Consider the following 20132-nt stretch of genomic DNA (forward strand, 5'->3'; position numbering starts at 1 on the left):
GAGTAGATTTTTAGATTAAACCATAGTGGTTTTGTTTTTGTGGAATTGTAAACAGGCCTTATCCCTTTCTTTCATTGCAGTTTTAGTTTCTTTACTTAGCCATGGGGCGTAATTTGCTTTTATTCTCATGGTTCTGGAGGGTGCATGATGGTTTAAGAATTCTAAGAAAGTTGAGTTAAAGTATTGCAAAGCTTCATCACGAGGAAGTTGCTGCAAGGGAGTGCAATCACATTTTAGTGCAGTGATGAAGTTATTGGGTATAAAGTTCTTTTTATTTATTACGACTCTGAGGACAGTCTGGTTGATGTCTTAGGACCTCTTCCTAATTAGGTAGGTGGGCTGAAGGTCACTTAGGATATCCGGGAGACAGCCAGATTGGTATGTGGATGAGGGATCCGATATAAGAATCCATAAGAACTTATGTCAGATGATTCAGTTTTCAAAAACCATATGTTTGAATTTCACAACACTCACAGCATTTGTATGGAGATATCTGTACAGTGAGGAATGAGGAATTTACCCTTTTCCCCCCTGTATTTTAAGTTAGTATATATCATTTGCAGGTCTTGTGAGGGCATAGAGGTGCTTACCCCCCTGTGAACACACACATTTTTGTTTTGTTTAATTTGAGTTTTCTTAAAGTTGAACTTATGGTCTTAACCATTTGAAGTTTGAATTTCTGAAAAATCGATGATCTGACAAACCCAAATGTTTATGACGCCCACTGATTTCATCATGGCACACACTATGGCTTATTAGCATTTTTGGTAATTTACACTGGTGGTGAACATGGTCAAATTATTTAGCAATTTATCTTCACTGGTTTGACTGCTGTATATAAATTTAGGAGTTTTCTCTTTTTCTATGATTGTACAATGATGGCATTAGTATATTTAATTTCTGAGCATGTGGGGTGGGCAAGACTCACCCTATGTAGAAGAGTTTGAAGTAGCATTTACATTTAGGTTTGATGTGTCTTTTGTCTATCAGAGATAATCATTGATTAAAGTAAACAGAATCAGGTCTACTTTAAAACATTGAAATTTCATAACATTGAAATTCAAAACACTGAGACCATAACATAAGAAATGCAAACCACTGAACTCCCAAAACAGTGAAACTTCAGAACACTGAAACTTTGCTTCATAACACTGAAAACTACAACACACATGCAAGTAACACCCCCTCCAGCTAGAACACCACCAAACTAACGCACACACTTTTTACTACGTTTCTGTTGGGGGGGCAAGCCCCCCTGCACCTCCACCGTAAATTAAATATACCAACTCCAGGATCGCACTACAGTAGAAAAAAGTTAATTTCCTAACCCCACTGTAACATGATCAACATACAGAATATAAACATATGAATGCGTTGCTTTTATGGAAGTTAAGTTAGTGTTCTGAGAAGTGAGCAAGGGGAAAAAAAAATATTTTTCCAAACTGCACGTGTTTTTAGGCCATATAGGTAACTGATTTAGATGTTATGTTTGCATTCTGTTTGGTGATCGCGATACAGTGAGGATGGAAATTAACTTTTTTTCCACTGTAGTGCGATCTTGGAGTTGGTATATTTCATTTACAGGTGGTGTCGGGGGGGGCTTGCCCCACTGCAGAAACTTAATAAAAAGTGTTTGTTAGTTTGGTGGTGTTATAGGTGGTGGGAATCTGATTTACATGTGCATTGTAGTTTTCAGTGTTATGATGCACACTGTTTTGAGTTTTCATTGTTTTAGGATTTCGATGTTATGGTCTCAGTGTTTTGAATTTCAATGTTACGAAACTTCAGTGTTTACTAACCTGTAACTGTAACTGTAACTGTAAAGTAGACCCACTAGAGTCATATAAACGTATCATGGAGAAACTATCAAGGCAGGAAATTTGCCACAGTTTAAAAACGGAATGCTGGGAAGAGGTAAACTGTAAGATATGAATATTGACGTAAAAAGGACAAAGGATTACTAAGCAATGATGTAATAATCACAACCAACTACCAAGGAAATAACACCAATAACTCAAACACCTTGAGGCAGCCACTCAAACGGTGAAAATAAAGATACCCCACCAGATTTAGTGCTTTCGTTCCACAGAATTGCATCAGAAATAAAATTCTTAAAAATCACACATTTAAATACTGTTCCACTTCATAAAATATCCAGTCAGAATCTTCACACAATAAAGGGCATCATAATTAACATTATTTGAAATTAGCACTGTAGTACAGCAAATTTAATTAAAAATAACTTAACTTGTGCTAAAGAATTTTGTATTTCAACAAACTTTTAATGTTGATCAATTCATTTACCCCAGGCAGTTTTTATACTCTAAACTTTACCATCTTAATTCACATATTTCCAACAGTTTATTACAACCACTAATAAAACGAAGTACACAATTGGACTCAGAGTGGATTATGTGCATCCTTGATGTTTCATCATTGTACACTACTATCCCCCCGTTGGGGTGGTCTTACTGCATTAGAATACTGGTTAAGGGAAATTCCATTATATAGTCCGGGCTTTAACAACCTTTCTTCTATGTTTGGCTGAACACGTCCTAATGAGGAATGTTTCTACTTTAATGGAAGTTGCTGTTTACAACTTAAATGGCTATGGGGGCTTCCTTTGCTCCAATTTATGCCAACCTTTTCATGGGATATTTGGAACAAATGATTATTTTTGATGTGACTATCTATTTCTGGATGAAAAAGATATCTGGAGAAGATTTTTGTATAAAGGCTGGATAGTCTGGAAATCTGTTGTCATATACTTACAGGAATTTGTTCAATACCTCAACGAGAATAAATGGGTCATCCAGTTTACTCTTAATTATGAAATGGAGTGTATTTCATTTCTTGATGTTTCTTTGAGAAGACAACAGGATGGCACTTAAGTCACTTCTATATATCATAAACTTTTTCACTGCAATACTTTATTGCATGCCTCCAGCTGTCATCCAAAGCATAGCATTAGAAATATTCCTAAATCCCAATATATGAGAATTCGTACAATGTGTTCTACAAATGAGGACTTCCATATTCAAGATAATGAGTTGACTACTAGATCTTGTGAACATGGGTACACTCAGTCACATCTTCTTCAAACAAGTATTGAAGGTAAGTGAATTGCTAAAATATCATAGCAAAAAAAGGGACCTTGGACAATACCATTAGGTTTATAGCTAGTTACGGATGAAACACTTATTTTACGAATTTGGCGCAACAACATTGGGATATTTTATTAGCCAATGAACGGCTAAATGACCTTTTGAGTGCTAGATTTTATTTCTCCTTTAGGAGAGGCAACACTTTGGGTGGCCATTTTAACCACCACAAACATAAAATGCCATCTGTAAACATTATTCAAGGTACACTGAAAGGTGTAAACCTAGTGGGGTGGTTTCCTTGTAGTCATTGCTCGTTTTGCAGATAATATACATCAAATAATAGAGTTTACCAGTAAAAATACATCTCATATGTTTAATATTAAAATATTTGTCAATTGTAGCACAGACTGGGTAGTGTATTTAGCAACATGCACATGTTCAGCATTCTGTATAGGTCAGACTTCCAGACCTATTAGGTTACGTATATCTGAACATCTGAGCAACATTAGGAATATATGTAGTACAAATGCACTTTATAAACATACCATTAAACATCCAACTGGCAAATTTCAATTTCCAGTCATTAACAAGGTATGTGGCAAAAGGAACTTTAAGACGGGGTGGTGTAATATTTTGAATAGAAAAGAAAAAGCCTGGATTGTTAGACTAGGTGGGTTATTTCCACCTGAATTAAATGAACATTTATAAATTAATTAATTGGCTAAGTGATACTTGTGGTTCTTAAATGAAATGACTATGTGTGAGTCTTGATACTGCAGTCTATGTGATACATTGAAAAGGGATCTGTGCTGAAAACAGTCTGCTGACTGTGGGTTTTACTTTAATAAAGTCAAAATTTTCTCTCCTACTAGTGCTGGCTAAATATATCTGATATTTTGGATTTTATTTTGGGCCTTTGCACCTGCCATATGTGCGGATTCACTGTAGATGCTCTCAGAGTTCTATGGCATCTTAATATGTTGCCATGTAATGGTGGACTAATTTTTCACTGGACATTATTTGTACATTATCATGATGCAGAAAACATTGTAGGATGCATCTATGAAGACATGTGAAGACTGCCAGTCTAGCTAGATAGAATTTTTTTAGATACTTCTGTCATTTGTAAATAGTAATATAAGACACGGGCTTGTTCTCTTAAATGTGAAAAGTAATATAAACCACAGGCTTGTTCTCTTAAATGCAAAAAGACTGTATCTGATGTTGAACTACAATTATGTAACAGCAGTGCACTCCACTGTAAGAAAGCTGATAAGTCAAGCATTTTATGACTGTTTTGATCTCAGGGCTAGGAGTCATGGTGTCTGAAGCAGCAGATTATTTCTATTGTTTTGAGACTAGAGTCAATTGCTAGATTCTACATATACAATGCTTTTAATTGCTGTAGTTTTCTGACCAGGTACAAGCTTACTAAGAAATGTTAATGTACAGTTTCTGTTAGCCTGGAAAACCAGATAATTGTTAAGAATGATGTAATCTAAAATGAGTCAGCAGGATGTATTTTCAATTTAAAAGACTTTCTCAGAGACAGAGAGCGAGCATTTTGCATTTATCTTCACAATTGACCACTCACCAGCACTTGCTTTGCACTGTCTGTAAGTAGGATCTTAGACTTTAGTGTTTTTCATAGAAATAGATAGAAAATTGTAAGTTTAGTCTAGCTGTTTTCTGTATTGATGTCAGAACTATTCTACTGTATTATTTTAAGCATTTTCCTGTGATCTCTGAAATCCTGACTAGCACTATGTAATAAGTTTTGTTTTGTGTTTTTATTTATTATTAAATATTTTTAAACCTTTCAACTGTTGCTGTTTTGTGTAGAGATAATTTAAGCTCTAGAGTACATTGCATGTACACAGTGATACTGTATAAAGCCACTCCAAATATGCCTTGCTGCTCGGTCACACTTATTTGGATAATAATTTTGCAGAGTAATAATTGGCCATCCTTTGATAAGGGCCCTTTAAGTAGATAAGTAAGGGTCCTGGTGGCAGTGATTACTACCTTATAGCCTGGACAGAAGGGGCACAGCTAGTTAGCCTGTGCCAGCCTTCCCCAGGAGTGTCTGTGTTGTTGTATATAAATCATCTCTCAAAGTGTGCGTGTGTGTCACTTACTTGGGCAGGGACATGAAGCACTGATTGGACAGAGTTCTAGGAAGACTTGGCTTGGGACCCTGTATAAGGACCCTCCTCTATAGCTGCGCCAGTGGGTAGTCTTATTGGGGATCTGGAGAGAAAGGGAGAAACCAGCCCCAGACTGACTGTCATCTGTGTGTGCTCGTAAAGGAAATTATACTTTACTGTGTATGTATTTGTTATCCTTCCCAATTTGAAAGTGGTGTTAGTGGTGAGGAATGAGGCTCCTTGATTACTGGCCCAGTGCATGGGCGTCACAGTATCCTTAAGACAGTATGGATAAATTAATGCCAAACACCAGAAAAGAAATTGACTTTCAAAGCAGCCTGGATACAAAAAAAGTTTTGGATTAGTAATACTGTGGCATTATTCCCTTATAGTTCAACTAAACAAGACTATATAGTACATTGGTATTTTTGATGTGACATGTTAAGGTCACAGAAAAAATTGTTCTGCCTGCTTATCGGTTTCTATATATTAATGTCAAAGCTTGCTGCTGATTGATTTGTAGCAAATTAGGGTAGTTACCATTAATGGATTAGACCTGTATAAGCTTTAATTCATTGATATGCTATATGTTTCCTGCCTACTTTTGTATTCTGTTTAAATGTGGCATTCATTGTGGTGCTGCACTTATTTTGGGTTATTCTTGCTTATTTATTTATTTATTTTTTTAATATTTTTGTACCTTTGATTTATACCACCTGACACTTGTCAGCATATTTGGCAGCTCAAGTTAATTTTCAAATACAACGGTAGCGTTGTTACCTCACATCAAGAGGTTTTCCCGTTCGATTCTCGGCTTGCCTAGGGAGTGCCTTCGGTGTGGAGTCTGCATGTCCTCCCTGTGGTTGGGTATCACTCAAAAGAGATGCGTGCATAAATGGGCCTTCCTTTGTTGAAGGTTGGGCATCGAGCTGGCACCTCGGCGTTTCGTAAAAATCTACTGCCAATCATTAGCGGACTGGAGTTCCGCTGTGGCGACCCCTTACCGGGAAAAAGCCGAAAGACAAACAATAACAACAAGGCTCTGTCCTATGGGAGCAATAAACATTGGATGGTATAAAATCTAGCAGTGCAAGTTAAAGATGCAGAAATGTGACAGATTTACATACAGAAATGAACCACCAGAAAAAGCATAAAGATGGAGAGTGGTGCATTGGGTAATAACTTCAGTGGCACAGACTCCAGATATCATATCAGTCTGTAGCTTGGGGTGAAGCTTCCAGTGAAACCATGGCTATAATTTAGGAGGCTGCACAAGAAATTAAGGCAGTTGGCTCAGAGGACTGAGCAGCTGTTAATAAGTGGTTTACTGTGGTCCAGTCATCTTGGGTTTGATTCCCTCAGCCTCCATTTCTTAACTGTGTGTGTCTCAGCAAGTCAAGTGCTCTCAGGCTGAGCCTGTCAAAAGTCTATCAAGGTCTGTGCTCTACCCCAGTACACAAATAAAAATAAAATAAAATGAAATTAGAACTGAGGAAGTCCACCTCTACAAAGAGGCCAGTCACAAGTAGAGCCCCTCAGACACCGGTCCTTGGGCCGCTCCTTTTTGACACTTACTTCTCTGAAGTCGAGGCTAATCTCCATGGTTTCTGGCTGACTAAATTTGCAGATGACAACAAATCAGGAGCTGTCACTGAATCCCACACTGACACAAATGTTGTCCAGGAAGGAGTGACACAGTCAAACAACTGATGTCAAAGCCATGTCTAAAACTAAATGCTAAGAAATACATAATAACATACTTTGGGAAGTCATCCACCACTGTTATCATATTGACAACACACCCCTTAAAGTTGACCCAGTAGTCATGGACTTAGGGACACATACAGACAGTAATCTAGCTTTTAGCCATCGCTTGTCTACAGTAGTGAGGAATTTATTCTGTGTTGTGCAACTTATAAACAAAGGTATGGCATCTAGGTCCGAGGAAATCATTGTTCCACTGTATTCGGCATTCATCGGACCTGTCATTGAGTACAATGCCTCCTTTGGTATGTTCCAAACAAGGCACATCCAACAACTGGAATGTCCACAAAGGTTCCTCTCTAAAAGAATACAGGGTGTAAGTAAAATGCACCTCAAGACCCGATCCCTGTATTGTGTCTCCTACAGGCTGTTAAGGGGAGATCAATGCCTGGCATAAAGGGCATTGTCAGGCCCTACTCTGCTGGACCTACTGCATATCCACAAAAAAACAGCATGTGAATTACCCACTCTAAAGACTTAAATGTTGCCTGTGATATAAAAAAACCTGCTGGAGAGACAGGTTTGTGTCCCACAGACTACCCCATTGCTGTGTGAGAGTTTCTCCCTAACCCAATTCAAGTGTAACTTGGACAGTTGGATGGGATACATGAAATCCATCCTTGGTTTGGCACCTTTGTCTTTAATAGACACAAGTAACCTGTAAATGGTTCATCTGCCAATCCTCATCATACACTTATCAAGGGTACCAGGACTTATCAGGGATTTGGGATGCAGGCTAGGCTTGAAAAGCCCCTTGTGGTCATTTGCCTAGTAAACACCCAAGAAGGAAGAGAAATTGTAAAAGGAGAGGTTAGTGATATTGGGAGTGTTTTTTCACAGAAGCAAAATGCTAGGAGTCCAAAAAATAATTAAGAGGGATGCAAATTAACTGAACTGAAAATAAAGGGTATATGGAAGACTAGATTTACATCTGAAAAAACCTTCAACCTGGATATAAGAAAAGGAGTTCATCTATTAAGACAGTGACAGACAACAAAAAAACATTACCCTCTAAGACCAAGGAATGCAGAGTAAAAACAGTAAATCTTTTAAAACATGAGAATAATAGGAAAATGTATGGTTACATCTTGCTAAATACAACACTTGAACAGACTAAACTATTTTCCTTCATGTATGAGCTTCATCATGCATGCATGTATATTATCAGTAAGCGTTTCCCATGTGTTCCACGAACTGATGTAAAACAAGTAGTTAAGAATGGTAATAAATTAGGGCTGAATGGTAATTGAGTGTTGTATCACAACCTCCTCTTCTAATAGCTTTAGCTCTGGAAAGACCATAGCTCTCATGCATATCCTGACTTCTCAATGGCTCAGACAAAGACATGTAAAGGAACTAAACCAAAATGAAAAACAGAAGCAAACTCTGCATATAACATTTTCTTTGCAGTACTTTTATTTCAGACTTCTTGTAGGAAAAAATATACAGATAATTCTTTTTGGACATCCCTAACAAAAATGTAATACAACATCCTCAAAGAATGAAGGCAGCACTACTTAGGTTCAGTGATCGGGTGCATCAAATAGTTGATTAAACTGGAGACGAGTCAACTCACAAACATCTACAATGAGCTTTGGTGTTGCAAACGCGTTCTACTGAAAAAACTTTCGGTAAACAAAACATAAAAGCTACATGCTGCACCCCCACGCTAGGTGAAGCACCCCACATCACTTAAGTTATTTGCAGCAACTACTCACTGCACACCAGTAAGGAATGGCAAAGTCAGATTCACTGAGTTTCATTTTTAGCAGAACTGTTTCAATGCATAAGGCCTGACAAAGTATCTTCATTCAGTTGTCAGAATCCTGATTAAGTCCTCATTTTTATGAAAATGTAATTGCTACTGGGGGATGGATTATCCTTCTTTCTATGGTACTGGCTCCTCAGAGCTGTTTATATTTAGGTCAACAATGCATGGGATACGGTCTTCCAAATGGGTCCGGACTTTGTTTCCACGGAGCACAACAATCGAAAAGTAAAGTGTTTCTAATGTAGCCATTCAGCATGTTCAGGTTTTATGTTTAAATGGCAACAAATAAGTTATTAAGAATATATTCTTAAAATATCTCTAAGATGCTAATTGTACTGTTATACCTCTGGACTAAAGTGCATCAATGTAATTATCATTACAGTGTGGGTCACTGTTATTCCCACTGCAGAATGGAAGTAATTCTTCTGATTAGCCTGTCCTCCAAGGTACTCCTTAAGCATGAAGGGGCTGGAGCACCGGATATTTTCAGTGAACAGCAGTAACGGTTGTACCATTTGATAAATATGTATAATAAATTATTAGAAGCGCTGTTGTCATAATTACAGGTGAGAGCTCGCGCTCTTCACTCAAGACTACAGATTAACAGCGTTACCCCTACTTTTGCTGCATACACTGCCAGTACATATGGAGGGAGTTTTGGGAATAAAAAGTAGATTATCAACACACCACCTGTAATGCAAAAGTTCTTTTGCATCAGCCATTTAAGGTCGATTTTTTTTTTCTTTTTTTAGATGTCACAGTTAAGCTGAATGACATATTCATGCTCATGCAACCACACAAATAAATGTCTGATTTAGTTATTTATTTATTTAACTAGTGTGGTGGACTCATCATCATCTTCTTTCGGCTGTTCCCGTTAGGGGTCGCCATAGCAGATCACCTGTTTCCATTTCTTCCCGTCCTCTGCATCTTGCTCTGTCACACCATCTACATGCATGTCCTCTCTTGCCACATCCATAAACCTTATCTTAGGCCCTCCTCTTTTCCTGTTACCTGGTAGCTTCATCCTTAGCATCTTTTTTCCCCAATATACTCTGCATCCCTCCTCAGCATATGTCCAAACCAACGTAATCTTGCCTCTCTGGCTTTGTCTCCAAACCTTCCAACCTGGGCTGACCCTCTAATGTGGTTATTGAAACCACACTGATTGCTTAAGTATTTAACCAAGCATGGTCTGCATTAACATTGTCTGATGAAGCAACACTGAGTTGTGAAAGCACTTGCCTACTGTTCTTTTTTCTAAATAAAGTTACTGTGGATAGTTTGCAGTGTGTAACTTTGGTGCCTCATTCTATTCTTATTGTTGCAGTTTTGGCACCTCAGTGTACCTGTAGCCGTTTGGGATTAGTTTTTCTGTTTCTGTTTTACTTGGCCAAGGACGCACTGCGTTTTTGAAAAAGATGGATATGGACATTAATCAAGGATTATTGAATGAGCACAGTCGATTCCTGAAACACTTGGATGTCCCAGTAAATCCACTACTAAATACTGAGGTATAGACAAGTGCAATGGACATTGCTTCAGGCATAGAAGAGATGCTTGAATTTCAGGTGCAATATAGGGAGTTGGAAAATCTTCTATATAAATATAAAAGACTACAATGGCAGAGACTGCATTTGCAAGCTTCATTGGAAGCAAAAGTAATTCCTTGTGGTTTACGCATATTAAATATGCCCACATATGGAAATTCATATCCTGAACTGTTACGTAACTGGCAATAATTGAATTCTTCTTTTAGTTCCAAATATATGGAGCTTCTTATAGAGTTTTTTTCTCCACTTGAGACTGAATTAAAAACAGAAATTGTAACTTTAGAAAACAGGATATCTGAAACTTTTTCTACTGCCATTACTTTGAATAAAATGGGCCAGTTACATGAAAATATTAGCGCTTATGAAAGGAAGCTTCAAAATATTAAATTAAATAAATTGAACAGAGACAAACTCAATTTTAAAAATAATAATGTATTCTCATGGCCAAGGGACTCTATAAATAGAACCACCATTCAGAATCCTGCCACTATGAATGCAGGGAGCAGTAGGACACTAAACATTGGAACACAGCCCTCCACTTCCGGTTTTCGCACTAATAATTTGAATGCAAATATGGCAGCTACAGTTACACATATGAAGGAAAGTGTTAGCACTAGTACTTCTGCCCCCAAGATTGCAATGTCTGTTCCAGCTGTGTACGGAGACACATCTACATCAAATGCAGAGAAGAAACAGCAGAACGAAGAGCAAAGAAATGCTAACAATGCAGGTAAGAGTCCTATAAACAGTGTACAAGTTAACGCTAAAGATTAGGGTTTTTTTAGACAATCCGAAAGTGGGAGAGTTTACTCTGAAGACAGCTCTTCCATTCAGAGGTCGGGTCAAGAGCAACCCAACCATGGTGAACACAACAAGGGAACACCATGTGGACAGAACTGTGCATTTTTTGAAAAAAAGGAGAATGTAAATAATCTTATTGTGAACATTTCCTCCTTTCCACTAGCCAATGAACAGTGTGAGTTATTGAATAAAGGTCTATCCTTCATCCCTGCCAGAAAGGCAGATTTAACAGAAATGATAACAGATCTAAAATTACTAGGTAGAAATTTAAGTTTAAAGTGAATTTTTCCTAACAATAATGATGTAAACATTAATGTATATAAAAAAACCTAGTACCTATATACCTCCTACTCCTCCAGGTATACAAAGATTTGTGGACATTTGTGAGCATGCTTTTAAAGAAATGTATACCACTGATTTTAATGGTTGCACCTTTTATAACCTCACTGCACCAGAATACAGGGCTTTGAATGAATTACAGAATCTGAATTCCCTTGTTATAAAGCAGGCTGACAAAGGTGGTAAAATTGTTTTAATGGATAAAGATCTGTATATTAGTCAGATGAATGCCTTGTTATTAGATAACCGTATCTACCAGATATTAACTAAAGCAGCTGTAACTGCTATTATTGACAAGGTGTCTTTTTTAGTATTTGATCTATTGATCACGGGATTAATTGATGAACCTTTGTTTAATTATTTTTTGGTACAGAAACCTTTAATTCCTAGAATATATGGCCTACCCAAAATCCATAAACACATCACTGCCCCTCCTATGCGTCCCATTGTATCAGGAGCAGGTTGGTGTACTGAGCCCTTGTTGATTTATGTAGAGGGTATCTTACATGAGTTCTTAAACAGCTGTCATACTATTCTTAGAGATACAAACATGTTTTTACAGCATCTACATGATAGAATGGAAACTATTAATGATGATGAAGCATTTGTATTCCTTACTATGGATATTGAATCCCTTTTTACGAGCATTCCAAATGCATGGGGAATTGATTAAGTAAGAGAGTTCCTTAACACAGATAGGAAGCTTACACCAACTAAGATTTTGTTAGTCTGTAGCCTACTACAGATTATACTTGAAAATAATGTTGTTACTTTCCAAGATGAGTTCTTTCTACAGATGAATGGCATAGCAATGGGCACGTCATGTGCCACCAGCTACGCCAATCTATCATTAGTAAGATGGGAAGAAGAGTATGTTTTATCGATCTTGAATCCCTATTATGATTGTATCCTTTGGTATGTATGTTTCGTGGATGATGTTTTTATTTTATGGAGAGGACATGGTTCCAATATCAGTAATTTTGTAGATTATTTACATAGTACAACAGATTTTTTGAAATTTTCTTTTACATCTTCTGACACCTCCATTGACTTTCTAGATGTAAGTGTAACTAAAACTAATTTAAAACAGCTGCAAACTAGTATTTACTACAAACCTACTAGGACCAATGCCTGTCTTCATAAATCTAGTATGCACCCGAGACACATTTCTAGAAATGTTCTTAAACGACAAGTTTTTAGAACTTTACGGCTACATAATGATGAAGAGGCTGCAAGGGCACTGGATAAATTACACAGTGAATTTGAGCAAAGAGGCTACTCAAGTTCAGAAATCACGAATATGATAACAGAGGCATGGAAAGTTAGATCAACAAGATGTAAGCCTTATATGAGCTCTCAGGAAACTGATATGAGAACGTCTGGTAATAGAGACATTGATAGGAATAAGTTTAGAGTAGTTTTTTGATTTGCAAGTGATATCAATAAGTATACAGATATCATTAAGAAGAACTGGCACATTACAGGAAATACCAGACCTTGTCCCTATGATTGGTGATACACCAAGTTTTAGTTTCAAGAACAACATGTCATTAAAGCAACATCTTTGTAATAAAGAACATCAACCCCATAGAAAAAACCTTTCCAACAGACAAGGCAGTTTTCCATGCAGGAATTGTGCAGCCTGTCAGTACATTCATACTAAAAATGAATATATTCATCCAATGAAACATTTTAGGCTATATACTAAGAAATACTATGACTGTAAGAGTACAGATGTTATTTTAGTTTTTGTCAAGCATGTCATGACTATTAGGTAGGAAAAACAAACAGAACTTTCAAAGATATAATATTAGAACATGCAAGGGATATACGAAATTTGAAACAGTCTAATGCCCTAGCAAATCATATTTTAAATACAAACAGTACTCACTGCTTCAAATTTTTGGTTTTACAACAAGTATTAAGGACAAATAGAGGTGGGGACATAGAAAACCATACGGAAGAGCTAGAACAGAAATGGATGATCAAGCTGAATGCAGATAGATATCTGGGCTTAAATGGCTGTACTTCACTAGTCCCTTGCCTTAAAGCAAGACGTCTTAAACATTAATTTCTAGGTTTTAATGTGGTACTATGGTTCATCAAGCTCTTGCATTTACTTATATATATATATATATATATATATATATATATTTAAGATTTTATATAGGACATATTTTTATATTATATACATTTTTATACTTTTTACCTATATTAAGGTCAACAATGATGGTTTTCATAGAGAGACATGTATTTCAAGGTTGGTTTTAAATACATAGTTTGTATAAGCTTGTACTAACAGTGTCTAATTGTTAAATTATTTTGACTGTATTGCTTTAAATGGTTGAAACCACTCTGATTGCTTAAGTATTTAACCAAGCATGGTCTGCATTAACATTGTCTGATGAAGCAACATTGAGTTGTGAAAGCACTCACCTACTGTTCTTTTTTCTAAATAAAGTTACTGTGGATAGTTTGCAGTGTGTAACTTTGGTGCCTCATTCTATTCTTATTGTTGCAGTTTTGGCACCTCAGTGTACCTGTAGCCGTTTGGGATTTGTTTTTCTGACCCTCTAATATACTTATTCCTAATTCTGTCCACCCTCGTCACACCAAGTGCAAATCTTAACATCTTTAATTCTGCCACATCCAGCTCAAACTCCTACCTTTTTGTCAATGCCACTGGCTCCAACCCATATAACATAGCTGGTCTCCTACCCTCTTGTAGACCTTCTCTTTCACATATACAGGTACTCGTCTGTCACAAATCACTCCGGCCACTGTTCTCCACCCACTCCATCCTGCCTGTACTCTTCTTCACCTCTCTTCCACACTCACCGTTACTCTAAACTATTGACCCCAAGTAATTAAACTTATCCACCTTCGCCACCTCTACTCCCTGCATCCTCACAATTCCTCTATCCTCCCTCTCATTCACACACATATATTCTGTCTTAGTCCTGCTGACCTTCATTCCTCTTCTCTCTAGAGCATATCTCCATCTCTCCGGGGTCTCCACCTGTTCCCTACTCTCACTACAGATCACAATGTCATCTGCAAACATCATAGTCCATGGGGAGTCCTGCCTAACTCGTCTGTCAACCTGTCCATCACCATTGCAAATAAGAAAAGGCTCAGAGCTGATCCTTGATGTAATCCCACCTCCAACTTAAATGCATCTGTCACTCCCACCACAGACCTCACTGCTATCACTACCCTCGTACATATCTTGTACCACTCTTACATACTTCTCTGACACTCCTGACTTCCTCATACAATACCACAACTCCTCTCTAGGCATCCTGTCATATGCTTTCTCTAAGTCTATAAAAACACAATGCAACTCCTTCTGACATTCTCTGTACTTCTCCATCAACACTCTCAGAGCAAACATTGCATTTGTAGTGCTCTTTCCCGGCATGAAACCATACTGCTGATCACTAATCATCACGTCCCTTCTTAACCTAGCTTCTACTACTCTTTCCCATAACTTCACGCTGTGACTGATCAATTTAATCCCTCTGTAGTTACTACAGCACTGCACATCACCCTTATTCTTAAAAATTGGTACCAAAACACTTTCTCCATTCCTCAAGCATCCTCTCACTTTCCAAGATTTCATTAAACAATCTGGTTAAAAACTCCATTGCCATTTCACCCAAACACCTCCATGCTTCCACAGGTATGTCATCTGGGCCAACAGCCTTTCCATTCTTCATTCTCTTCATAGCTATCCTTACTTCCTCCTTGCTAATCCATTGTACTTCATGATTCATTATCCCTACATCATCCAACCTTCTCTCCCTCTCATTCTCTTCATTCATCAAGCCTTCAAAGTACTCTTTCCATATCCTCAACACACTCTCCTCGCTTGTGAGTATGTTTCCCTCATTATCCTTTATCACCTTTACCTGCTGCAGATCTTTACTAGCTCGGTCCCTCTGTCTAGCCAATCGGTATAGGTCCTTTTCTCCCTCCTTAGTGTCCTTTCATACAACTCTTCATATACCTTATCCTTTGCCACCTCTCTCTTTGCCATGCACCTCATCTCCTTATACCCCTGTCTACTTTCTTCATCTCTCTGACAATCCCACTTCTTCTTTGCCAACCTCTTCCTCTGTATACTCTCCTGTACTTCCTCATTCCACCACCATGTCTCCTTGTCATCCTTCCTCTGTCCAGATGTGATACCAAGCACCTTTCTAGCAGTCTCCCTTACTAGTTCTGCTGTAGTTAACTCAGCTATTTGGTAACTCTTCACTGCCATCCATTGCCTGTCTTAACTCATCCCTGAACTCCAACTCACAATTACCCTTTTTCAATTTCCACCATTTGATCTTTGGTGCTGCCATCACACCCATCCTCCTCCTTCTTGATCATCCTCATCCCAGTGAGAATTAATTGTTTTCAAAGCTGATGAAATTTTGTGTTAAGAATAGGTAAAATGTAAGGCGCATTTGAAGGGTTAGCATTTCCTTCTCTAGCTTTGGGAAAGAGGGACACAAACAGTCGGAGAATGGTAATCCATGTTTAAGGAGGGGTAATATGATTAGTAGCCGCATTTTGAGAATTCCTTTGGGGATAAAAGACAGGAATGTAATAATCAAGTGTAAGTGGCCAGAGGCAATTTAGAACGCATGTTGAGTACTGGAAAATTCTTTTTTTGTACATGAACCTAGAGTTATAGATTTATTACAGTTATGTACTACGGCATGAACTGTCAGCTGGTTGAGTTTTTACCACAGCTAAACAACCAGCTCAGATGTGAGAATGAAGTGATTAGTCTGTTATGTAGGGAAATAGCTTTAAGGTGCCTGTTTTTTTATTTAGATTGGTAAATAAAATAAACTGAAACGCTTGCGTTTCCTTATTTAACAACAAAAATTAAAAGAAAAAATTAGTTAAGGCACAACGTTTTTACTGCAATGCAGAATCTGAGATACCTTGACATTTCTTGTTTTTTTTTTTTAAATTAAATGGACTGTTTAATATTATGCAAGAAAGCTTGAAAACCACAGAGAACATTTTCAATAATCCTTATGAAGAGAGAAAGCACAAACTTAAGCCTAGTGAGATAATTAACAGCTTATTTTTTCATTTCTGAAGTCATAAGACGAGGCATTTTCATTCACAGCCACCCAGTGCCTCTGCTTGTTATTTGTAGTCTCATTCTGCAAGTTTTTTTTTTGAAAGTCCTTTGTATCTTACATCTATTTATAAGAAATATTTCTTGAAGTGTAAAAAAAAAAAAAAAAAAAAAAAAAAAAAAAAAAAGAAATAAAGAACAAAACTAGAAATAAATATTTCTTGAACTGCTTCTATTTGTTACCTGTTAATTTTCCTTAAGGCTAGTGAAAAAATATGCATCATCTTAGGGAAATGAGGTTTGGCAACAAACCAGTTTGTCCAGGGACATCTTCAAAAGGGGGTTAAGATTGATATATTAGTGGGAGTTAAGTGGTTTGGGGAGATAAAAGGTTTAAATTGAGGGAGGGATGGTTGGGAGGAAATGAGGTAAGGGTAGGGAGGAACTTAGGGGTTTAGACAAGTGTAGCTAGGTAAATAATCACATTTTTGGCATGAACTTGCTACAGTGCAGGCTTATGTCCATGACGACCTGTTGGTAGTAAGGGATGAGGTAGGCCTTGGATTAATAATTATGTACACGGAAGAACTGGCTAATTTATGTTTGTTTACTGATGGGTTAGGATTAGAGCAGAAGGGGGAAATGAAGGTTTGAGTACTTTGGGCAGTAGAGTGGATCAGTGGTGGAACTCTAATTGAAAGAAAATGTTTCTAATTTTGACCTACTTAGCTGACTGATTTGATAAATTTTGTACTTATAGCTTGCTTTAAGTTATTAGTAAAAGGCAGGAGAACAAAGAAATGTGCAGGGTAACATGCAGTACTAAGAAGTGACGGTGCTTTTGGGGGCTAAGTAGACGTAGTAGTAGTTGTGTGCATCCCCCTCCCCATCGGCTCTTTCGTATAGTCTTTGCCATGAGCTCTTTTCAATGGTACTTCACAGTGATGTTTTCCAGTTGACAAGAATGATAGCTTGTACTTACATTAGTTAGTGGGTTTAATGTAAGAGTACAGGTGAGCTGGTCCTGGTTATTATGGACTGGGTTTGTCACTGTGCTTCTGTTTGATTTCCACCTCCATTGGAGGTGGGTTTCATAGTGGAGAGTTTCCCGGGGCTGTGCTAGTCCTCTTCTGGTGTGTGTTAACTGCTTTGTCAGCTTGAGGGCACGCTTGTGACAGGAGGGACAGGGCACATACGATGCTTATGGAGGGCTTCACTTTTATTATTAAAAAAAAAAAAGAGAGAAAACTACCTAAAGAACTATTATAGTAGTTGGGCTGTTTCATTTGGCACTGTCATGGCAGGGATTTGGCTTCTTTTACTCTTCCTTGGTAAAAAAAATAAATAAATAAAAAAAAAAGTGGAGGAAAGGGAGAAGGTAAGCTGTAGTTGCAGGTTAAATGATAGATTAGTCTTCTGATGAGACGTTTCATAGTCTAAGAGGTAATTCATGTATTGGCCCCTCACTGCGCATACGCAGTGTAGCATTAATGGCTGTGGGGAGCAGGGTAGTGCAAGGAATACCTCTGAACCATTCGAAATTATTAATTCTGTGTGATGTTGTTATTCTGGCCAAATATCAATTCGGTGCATGGTGGTGAAGTTAGAATGGCTGCAACTCTGTCACTGAGTAAAAAAAATAAAAACAAAAAAAACAGAGATTGTATAAATCTCCATCTGAACAGGCGGACCTATTATGTGAATAGTGTTAAAACGGATCAAAACCTCCTTTCATGAGTAACCCTTTTGTCTGAATTGGTTTATAACCTGCATAGCAACTGATGTTTTCCATTAGCAGCATACAACATTCTTGGTTACCTCAGATGAAGACACTGGTGTGTATCTCATTCTTTTATTCCTCCTTCTCCAATGATTTAAAATGGTGCTAAAGGAGAGGATGGTCTGCTTAATGTGTAACGGTCCTTCAGCATAAATATCTGGAAATGCACTCACATTGCTTACACTGTAAACTAAAGCTGTTGTGTTTATCTGAAGAGGTCGTAATCATGCGGGCAATTTTACAACTGTACACTTTTGTGCAGAAAGTCCATAATTTTGTGTGGATAAGGGGGAGGGAGGACTCTGGATGTTGGAACTGCTTTACAAGATGGTAGACAGCAATAAGCTGTATGTGAAAGTAATGATTAATTTTTGTTTTTGAGTAAGTGTGGAAGATCTGATGAAGTCTAGTCATTAGACGAAAGCGCTCATCTGTGGTGTTATTTGAAATATAAAAAGTAATTTTGTACTTAAGGTGGAGTCCAGGACTTTATTTTATTTTGTTTGGATTGGTCTTGGTTTTATTTCTACGTATTAAGTGTGGAAGAGGTCGTGCTTTCAGTTGGCTTCACGATGGCAGGTGGGCACACCATCTGTACATGGTAGGCGAATACAGAAAGAGCAGTAGCTAGGGTAATAGTCATTTCAAGTAGGGTTATCAAGTGCATGCTTTCTGTCTAGGATAATTATATCATCTCACTTATGGCTATGTGTGGTTATTAAAGAATGTTGAGTGTTTGGCTTGAATTCAGTACAGCCTTGGGTTTTTTTTTGTATATACAATGGTGATTGTGGTGTAAATGGTGAAACAGAGGCTTGATGCCTGTAGGGATTTGCTGGTGTGGCTTTCTGATATGAAGGAGGGTTTTGTAAGTTATGCAGCTCTCCGAGCAAGGGTCATTCATGTGATGTAGCAGTGACAGCTGGGGGGAGTAACAGAGGTAGGACTTGCTAAAATCAGCGGATTCAATGGTGCATATTTTAATGAAAATCCAGTGTTGGTGAAATATGTCCCTAGCCTGGTTCAATGGTGGTGAGTGGTTAAGATCGGTGGCAGGTTTCATAGGCTGGTCATGGATGATTGAGCATGGCTGTTGGGGTGGTTTGGGCCACTTGTGTGTACACCTTATCTGCCAGGCTGATTGCAGTTGATGGGGCAGTGGACAGCTTCAGTCCATAATGTTGATATATATATATATATATATATATATATATATATATATGTAAATATATATATATATATATATATTTTTTTTTTTTTATTAAACATGACTACTGGCTACAAACCACCTTATTACACATGAACATTTCTAGCTTTTTGTACCTCACATAGGGGAGGGGGATTGGAGCTATGCTCCTAGTTATGAACAGAAGCGTGGCTACTCTGTCAAGTTCGGCTTCAAGGTGACGTGGCATGCTATGCAAGTCAGTCACTTGGAACCTTGTAAGCAAGGTATTGGACTATATTTTACATCTAGGAAGGTTGGATTTAGGATATGGCACTTATTTTACCAGTTGAATCTGTTTAGATGTTTCTCTGATAAGCGTTCATTATCTGAAGATGGGGTTATTAATGAAAGGAATGTGTATAGCTGCAGTGTTTTACAGTATAGATTTGCAAGTGTTTTGTTCTCTGCCTTGGGCTTTGAATCATTTCTGAGGGTGCTCTCAATTTTGTTGCAGTTGCTATCTGTCTTCTGAATCTGAAGTGGCAGGTGTGAGGTGGAGGATGGCAGGAGTGATGTCGCTGACTGGCTGGAAGGTGATTTGGTGTGGGGTGCATGCATT

Source organism: Protopterus annectens, chromosome 16.part0 (assembly GCF_019279795.1).
Source record: "Protopterus annectens isolate FY-2018-M chromosome 16.part0, PAN1.0, whole genome shotgun sequence".
NCBI lineage: Eukaryota > Metazoa > Chordata > Ceratodontiformes > Protopteridae > Protopterus > Protopterus annectens.